An 8131-nucleotide genomic window follows, 5' to 3' on the forward strand; every position below is an offset into this window, starting at 1 on the left:
GTGAATGGGTTTCATTTTCCTCGATTTAAAGGAAGTATTACACACACGAAATTCTTTTCACTGGAATAAATCAACAGGAAGATAACACCAATGCAAGCAAATTGGAAAGTCCATGGAGTGAAAAAACTGCAAATTCAGAGTCTTTATTTCACAAGATGGAGCTGCATTTTAAGTTGCTTTTTTACATTAAAAACCAGGTAGCTTGCTTGATATGAGTGATATAAAGCCACAGCTGCTTTTGGATTTCATCCCTTTTTTTTTCCCTTTTTTTTAAAAGAAACCCCAAAAACAACAAACCAAACAACTTATCCTTCTCAGCAAGTTCAGAAGCTGGTAAAAAATTTTATATCAATTGTTATTCTGAGACTGTTAAGGGAGGCAACTAAGATTTTAAGAATAGGATCATTTACATATCAACCACATGTTAGGACTCAAAAATGTATAAAAAAAAAAAAGAGAGGAAAGAACTATTGGGGAAAAGTTATGAAATGTTTACTTACACAATCTCATCACAGTAGATGGAAACAGGGCACCACATCAAGATCATGCATCTTCATGTCAATGTTTCCTAACCTCTGAGAACCTGACTTTGCACCAAGATGACATGGTATCATGTTAATATGAGTACAAGTAACCAGGTAAGCTGTGAGCTGGCAAGCCACACTGCTGCCATTTGCCCTCATAAAACCACAGCTAACAGCAGTGCTGGGCTGCCATACTCTGGCTGGATTAGGAGCTCAAGGAACCGCGACATGCTTTGATAGTTGGTTTCACAAGAAAGGTGCACTAGAGAAACATCATGACTGAACCCTGAGACTCTGGATGGGTTTGTGGGGCTGCAAGCCCTTCTACCCTCTTCTCTCCAGTTTATCACATTCCCTTGTCTGCCACTCTGAAATCCCCAATCTGATTGTGTCTGGCTTAGTTTACCTTCATCAAGCACCCAGAAATTTCAATACACCTAAAAAGCTGTACAGCTCCTTCCAAAAACAACAAACAAAGTACACATAAAAAGCTTCAGTCCAAAACAAGTAATGTTAAAATTCATGGAAGCAGGATCTTGACAACAAGCAGTGTCAGGCTGCCCTCAAGGTTACAGCCAGGGCAGATGCTCTTTGCAATCTTTTGGTTCATTCCTTCTGTTACTAGAGACAGACAGAAATGTAAGTAGAACGTGACCAGTTCCCTACTTTTGAGTAACTTTCTTCTGTTTTCTTGTATGTAATCTACTTACTTGGACTCACTTTTGGCCTACCTATACAAAATCTCTCTCGGTTCTAAACAGCCCCAATATTTTCAGCCTATTTATGAGCTTCATTAAATCAAATCATCTATTTCTGAATGCTTCAATTTTCCTTCAAGAAAGGGTGCCAAGAAATGACACAGTATTGTTAGGATCATATAATATGTTGAGGATGCATTTTCCATATTTCTAATGATGTTTAGCATTGTTTATCTTTAGATCATTACAGGCAGGCACTTTCAGAAAGCTGGCTACAGCACTTGTATCAGCATCCTGAACATTGACAATTAATTTCAAACCCAGCAGCACGTATGGCAAATCCATACTGTTTAATGCCTTTGCATTACTAGAATCTAACGATCTGTTGTGCTAAAAGATCTCAAATAACTTTTTCTAAAAGAAAGCACAATGGTTTGTGAATTTTACTAGGGGAGGAAAGCTGGAAAGCTTTCCCTTTAAAGAAATAGAAGTCTTAAGTCCTTCAAGCAGGCATGAACATTCATTTCCCTATCACAGCCAAACCTGGTCTGAGGTGCTGCATTGCAATGCATGAGCTCTGTCACTAGCAGTGGTTTGAAAAATCCCTTTCTGTATTTTTTTCAAAGAGATGCAAAGGAAAGGGGTGGAGCAGTACTAACATCTTATGACTTCCCATTAGCATTTACAAACATTTACTAATGTTAAAGAAATGCATGTTTAAAAATCTGCATCCTAGATGCAGTAAGAGTGAGTCATTTCCCATCTGACAAATAAAAGACAGACCCATGGAGTCATGGCATTTTCTCTTATTTATACAGCAGCTGCTGATCTTCCAACATTCAGGTTGCTGGCAATGAGAAGTTGGAATAAATTGCCTTTGGGAAACAAATTTTATGAAATTTGTATGTAAGATTTCAGATCATTGTTATTAATCTTAAATTTACAATATCCCTGGAGATAAATGTATTTACTTTTGGAAAAAAGAAAACCCGGTTTGCTATTGTATTCGTTTAGAAGATACGTGGCGATATCTGCAAGAAGATTTAAGTACTTAAGAACCACTGCATTTCTTCAGCTGATTTTATTGATCCATCCACTAGTGTGCGCTGTGGTATAAGAAACGTTAGCCACTCGCACAAACTTAATTTACCAAAAAAAAAAAAAGGAAAAAAAAATCAAAACCTTAAGTGTGATTAAAACCAGTATCAACTTCTTTTTAATTAGTTTTTCTAGTATTGTTATTGTCTAATTTTAGTAGTAACTCTAGAGTGTAATCTACATTTAAAGTAATAATGTTAATATTTACACAAACCAAAACTCAAACTAAAATAAAATCATGCCTGAAATGTAACAGCTTTAATCTGAAGTGAAACCTTCTTACAATATTCTATATCTCCTATTGCAAATATTTCAGAATAGGCTTTATAGCACAGCTTTTCGTAGTATAAAGGGATTCCATTTGCCCCAAATCAGCAATAATGAGTTTTTAAAATTACTAGCTACTTATTTATGTGATTAAGGTGTCACTATCATATTGCAGTGTTGAAAGGAAAGTCATTTCATTTCAAAGACTGTTTGTCCTGATAAACAAAATAAACTTCTACAGCTGTATTCTTTGTCATACTTTCAATTTTCCCTGGGACTTGCAAACATTCTGCAGTTACATCAGTTTAAATTGTTTATTGATTCCAATAGATTGTATAAACACTTTGGAAATATAGCTCAGTGACCTAGAAAAAGCCAGATCAATCAAAGAACTTCTCAAGATTAATTTCAAAGATGTTGTGTCGAGTCTGATCAAGGAAACAGAACCATTTTCCCTTGTAATGTGACTAAAGGCATTTACTTTCTTTTGTGAGATAAGGATTTTTTTAAGGTCATACAGACAACATATACCTTGATAAAAAAAGAACAAACTAAGCTGACACTCTAGATCTTGTGCTAAAGATTAAAGTTATTTTCATGTATAATTTTATCCATTCCGATGAAATCCTCCATTAGAAATACAAACAGGATACATCCACCCATGTACTCTAGTCAAACAGCAGCTTGCAAACTTGAGAGCTGTAATAAATACGAATTTTCAAATGTCAGACAATCCAATCATCCACTTGCACATAGCAAAAATGTTAACATCACATGTCAGCAGGAGATACTAGTACATTTTGTATCGGTAGAACTAATGCAAAAGCCTACTGCAGAATATTTGCATTGCCTATCGTGACCCCTTCCCCCATCGTCACACCTCCTAGCCCTGTGAACAGCTCGGTGCATGGGGCCTCCTCCAGAATTCATCAGCTTCAAAGACACAGACTTCACGCTGAGCAAAACCACATACAAGGACAAACTATCAGAGGACAGAAATCAATGAAGTCCTGTAGCACCAGATTCACAATTGGAAAGAACACAGCTATAATTGTGGAGAAGAGGGGAAAGAACTCTTAGAGCTAAGTATAACCTGAAAAAACCACAATCTGTGAGAACTTGTACATGGGACAAGAGAGATTCTCAAGAAAACCAAATATATTTAATTCAGAAATAGAAAAAACCCTCACAGATTTTATACCAAAGTAGGTATTTATGCAGTATTCATAGCAAGTGGAGAAGTAGCTTTATTCTCATTTAAGTGGAGATGAAGTGGTAATTCAGTACAATGAACTTGGTTTTCAGTGTATACTGGTCTGTATGAAGGCACAATAGAAAGGCTGAGCTACACTTAAGGGTTTTACTGGTCTGCTTAGTAAGAACACAATTTTGTTTTGCTTTCTCTTAAAAGGACTGATGGCTACGAGCCTTAGTGCAGATGCAGTGCAGAAATGTTTTAGAGACTATATTGGTAGATACCACTTCCTGAACTGAAACGAAAATATGCCAACATAAAAATCCTCACATTCTCACAGTATCTGAAGTGAAGGAAATAGGCTGCTTTCACAATGCCAGGATACGACTATGAAGCAGAAACAATTACACAGACAAGGCACAGAAGCCTAAATATTGGAAGCAGAAGCTGACAGCTTAGTTGTGTACCCATTTGCTCTTCCTCGTCAGTAAGAAATGAAAAAAAAAAAAAAAGTAAAAATTCCTCATGTTTTCTATTTAGTTTCTCTTCTTTTCAAAAGCCCTGTTTACAGTTAGGCCTTGAAGCTCTAGAGATACAATCAGTGCTGAGTTTTGAAATCAGTAAATGCTTTCTTTTCCCTCCTAAGTACAAATCTAGCCCTTAAAACTGTGGCAACACATATCATCCTCATGTAAAAAGTGAAACTCCAGCAGCAGACAGCTTCTGAGATGCCAACGGAGGCCAATACTCTAGTTGAGCAGTTGCCCCAAAAATGTTGAAGTCATTCTGGTACTAAATCATTCATATGTCATAAATGGGCTGCACCTCCTTATTCTCTTCGGAAGCTTTTCCATTACCTTCCATCTTCTCTGAATTTATTAATTTATACACAGAACAGCTCCGACAGCAATCGATTTCAAATTTACTTACTGCTGCAGCAAAATCAACCAATGAAGATGACAAATAGAAGAGTCGTTGAATATGAATATGAAGCAAAGCTGAGATACTGGTCAGTTTTGCAGAATATGGTGTGAAACAACTTATCTTCAAGTGCTGATTCCAGAAGTTAACTTGAAGAACGCAAAATAAGTAAACTTCCCAAAGAGGTGAGACTGATAGATAGAAAAGGTTCAAGAATAACCTTACTACCAAACTAAATTAATAAAAACCCCAGAAATAATGACTTTTAAATGGGTAGAAATAGAAGGAAACCCCATTGCAGCCTATCCCTAAAGCAAGCTTTTTTTCTAAAAAGTCTGCTAAATTTTTCAGTGTTCCAGCTTGTACTAGAAAGTTCTCAGAACTTAAACACGCCTTCTCACAGTAGTAAACCCTGTCTTACGATGCATGACACTCTCTAAAATATTAGGTGAACTACCTGTGTCCGGATTTTGCCGTGCCACAAAACTAGTACCCAAGATCCTGGGGTGACACATTTCAAGATCATCGAAGCCAAAGCTTCTGACTACATGAATTTTCAAAGACTTCTTCATATAGCATTTAGTATTTAATTCATCTCTAACTACTAGCATCTATTATAATAGCTATCATTAGTAGTATCGAACATGCTGCTATTTTTCCCTAGGACTTGGAAAAGGTAATATAAAAAGATGGCAGTAAAACAATGGAGGAATGTTACATAAGGGCATCTGATCCAGACAGTTAACCTCTGTCTTACTTTAAACAGAACTCAGGTTTTTGTGACATTTTACACTAGGTAAGATCATGTATTAGCGGTATAACCAGGAGAACATAAAAAAAAGATATCAAGCTGCACTTCACTCTGGAAACAAAAGCAAAAGCCTGCCATTTCCAGAGTAGAAAAAAAATCCTTTAATCCCAAATGCATGAGAAGCTTTGCCTCTCAACATAACAGAAATGGTCAAATATCCCTGTGATTGCTCTAGTCTCTTGAGAAAAAGATTTCTCTTGTGTCAGCACATAGTTCCATCCAGAGGACTTCTGTCATTACCTTACAGAATCCATCTCACTATTTCTCCTTTTCTTTATGAAAGTTACTTTGCTGCTGGTTTCACTGCTGCCAGAAGGGCTTAGCTTGTAAGTCTCCAAGAAAAACACCATATTCTAGGAGTGAATGAGGATGTGTATGTACCAGGAAGGCAAGGACTGGACTTGAATTTCGCTTTCCTGCAGCAGCACTGAGAGAATGTGGTGCTAAAGCTCTTTCACGAAGTGTACAGGTTATTTATCTGTGCACAAACAGCCAGACTGTGGGGGCAAGTCAACGGCATTGACACACTGCTGGCCACACATCATGGGCAGGAGCTAAGAAGCGGGTATGTACCATCAGTCTGCACAGCTAGAATCAAAACGGGAAGTGGACTTGTATGGCCACATCACTCTGCTGAGCATCAGCTCGCAACACCAGCAAATGCTTTCCTTAGGTGACCTAAATAATGAAAGATGTAAAAAGTAAGTATGAAAAATAAATATTCAAAACTCTGCTGTCTTGTTCAACAGAAGAATGTATTTACAGTTCTGGTCTGGCTCAAACCCTATGGAAAAGGGAAGAGGATCGCTAAGTGGCCTCTCTAGCAGGCTTACAGAAAGGGACTGAAAACTGCTAGAAAAGATACAAAAGGGCTCAGAGGACCTTATTCAAGACCCCAATTTCTGAAATCACTGAAAAGTATTGCAGTGGCTTAACAACTACTCAGCAGGGCTCTGGGAAGTACTCCCAAGAAGGCAGACATTCACTTCACACTACTATTCGTTAAAAAAAAAAAAAAAAAAAGGAAAAAGGGAACTAAAGGTCGAGGTGGGGACTCCAAGAAATTACTTCCCACTACTATTTTTTTAAAAAAAAAAAAAAAAAAAAAGGAAAAAGGGAACTAAAGGTCGAGGTGGGGACTCCAGTTTCATACTAACTGTGGTTGATTAGTATTAAAAAAAATAGCCTGGATATGCTAAGCTCTTTATCTTTGTAATTCAAAACAAAATTGAAGAAATAAACATCAAATACTGGAAGATAAAACTATATTCTTGCAAATACACTAACACTGATATACCTTCAGTAGGACTGATTTTCTGCGTGTTTCCGTGATGTGAACAGCAGTGTTTGCACACATTTTCAGAAACTGACCCCTGATTCGTGTTTGTCATTCCAACTATGTCTCAGGATACAGTCAGCTAAAAACCGTAGTCATCTCAGCAGCATGAAATAGAGATCAAATTTTTTAGACTATGGCCTTTATCTTCTCATTTTCTAATTTTTGATGGCAAAAATAAATGCTTACATCTTTACCATAAAGAGATGCTACACCTCTAAAGAGCTGAGAGCATTTGTGCTATGAAGGAAAACCGTAACCTCACAGGATCACAAATCTTATCTGGAGAGGGGCTTGTGAAGAGAGAAAGCAAGAACACTCAGACAAGTTCAAGATTAACTGGCAGATGACTAAATTACTACGCATGAAACAGAAGCTCACAACACATAAGATTTTCCTGCTATCAATACAAGGGACCCTGTCAGCTTTAAAGATAGTGTGTTTTAAAATTAACTGCCCCCACCCCCCCGCAAAAGGAGACCAGCTGGAAAAAGGCTGAAAAAGTCACCATTACAGTATCTCTTCCCCAGACATGGGTAACTAATGCAGAAACATTGTCAGAAGAGAGTGGCGAGGTAGACAAGATGACAAAGAAACCTCTTCCAAACCCCAGATACATCGTAATCACTGTTCTTAACAGTTCTTAAAAAATACTATTACACAGAATGACAAACAAGCAAGTTTTCAAGCAGAGGAAGATGTTAAAGCACCGACTTGATCTTTGTAAGTATTAAAAATTCAATCCCCACCTGCCATCTGTCATTTTTCTTTTTAAAGAAAAAAACTGAGACAATTTTTCTATTTTGAAAAAAAGGATTAGGCTGTGTGTAGGCTAGAAATGCACCCTGTGAGCACTGACTAACCGAGGTACCAACGGCTACAGGAATGAAACAGCCTGGAATGACTGAGAACTCGCCACCAAAGAACACCTCCAGGGCTTGCCTCAGTCATCACTTCAGCACTTAGGACATGACATCACTTTGATCCTCAGCTTCTCGCAATTACTTTACGAATTTGCACATTCCAGTCCAGCTTTGTCTATAGTGCTTCTGGTCCCAAAAAGCCATCTAGTACCTTACTAAGCTGAATGTAGTATGGAAGCGTGGTATACACAGTCTACTCAGCGGGAGGCAGGGAATACTCTCCTTGAAGGACTGGAGGACTTGAGCACCAAAACCAATCTGTTGCTTCCTGACATTTCTTCTGTCCCACCCTCATGAGATACTGAAGCTGTGATGAGGCTTGCCCAAAATATTAACCCAGGGACTGCAACCTGCTGAA

General features: G+C 37.8%; 1 protein-coding gene across 1 annotated transcript in view; it reads right to left on the reverse strand.

Annotated features, from left to right (window-relative positions):
• Positions 1 to 8131, reverse strand: part of SPATA6 (spermatogenesis associated 6) — a 33468-nt gene that overhangs the window by 8891 nt on the left and 16446 nt on the right. The gene's annotated exons all lie outside the window — the stretch shown is intronic.

Source organism: Buceros rhinoceros, unplaced genomic scaffold, assembly GCF_000710305.1.
Source record: "Buceros rhinoceros silvestris isolate BGI_N320 unplaced genomic scaffold, ASM71030v1 scaffold10531, whole genome shotgun sequence".
NCBI lineage: Eukaryota > Metazoa > Chordata > Aves > Bucerotiformes > Bucerotidae > Buceros > Buceros rhinoceros.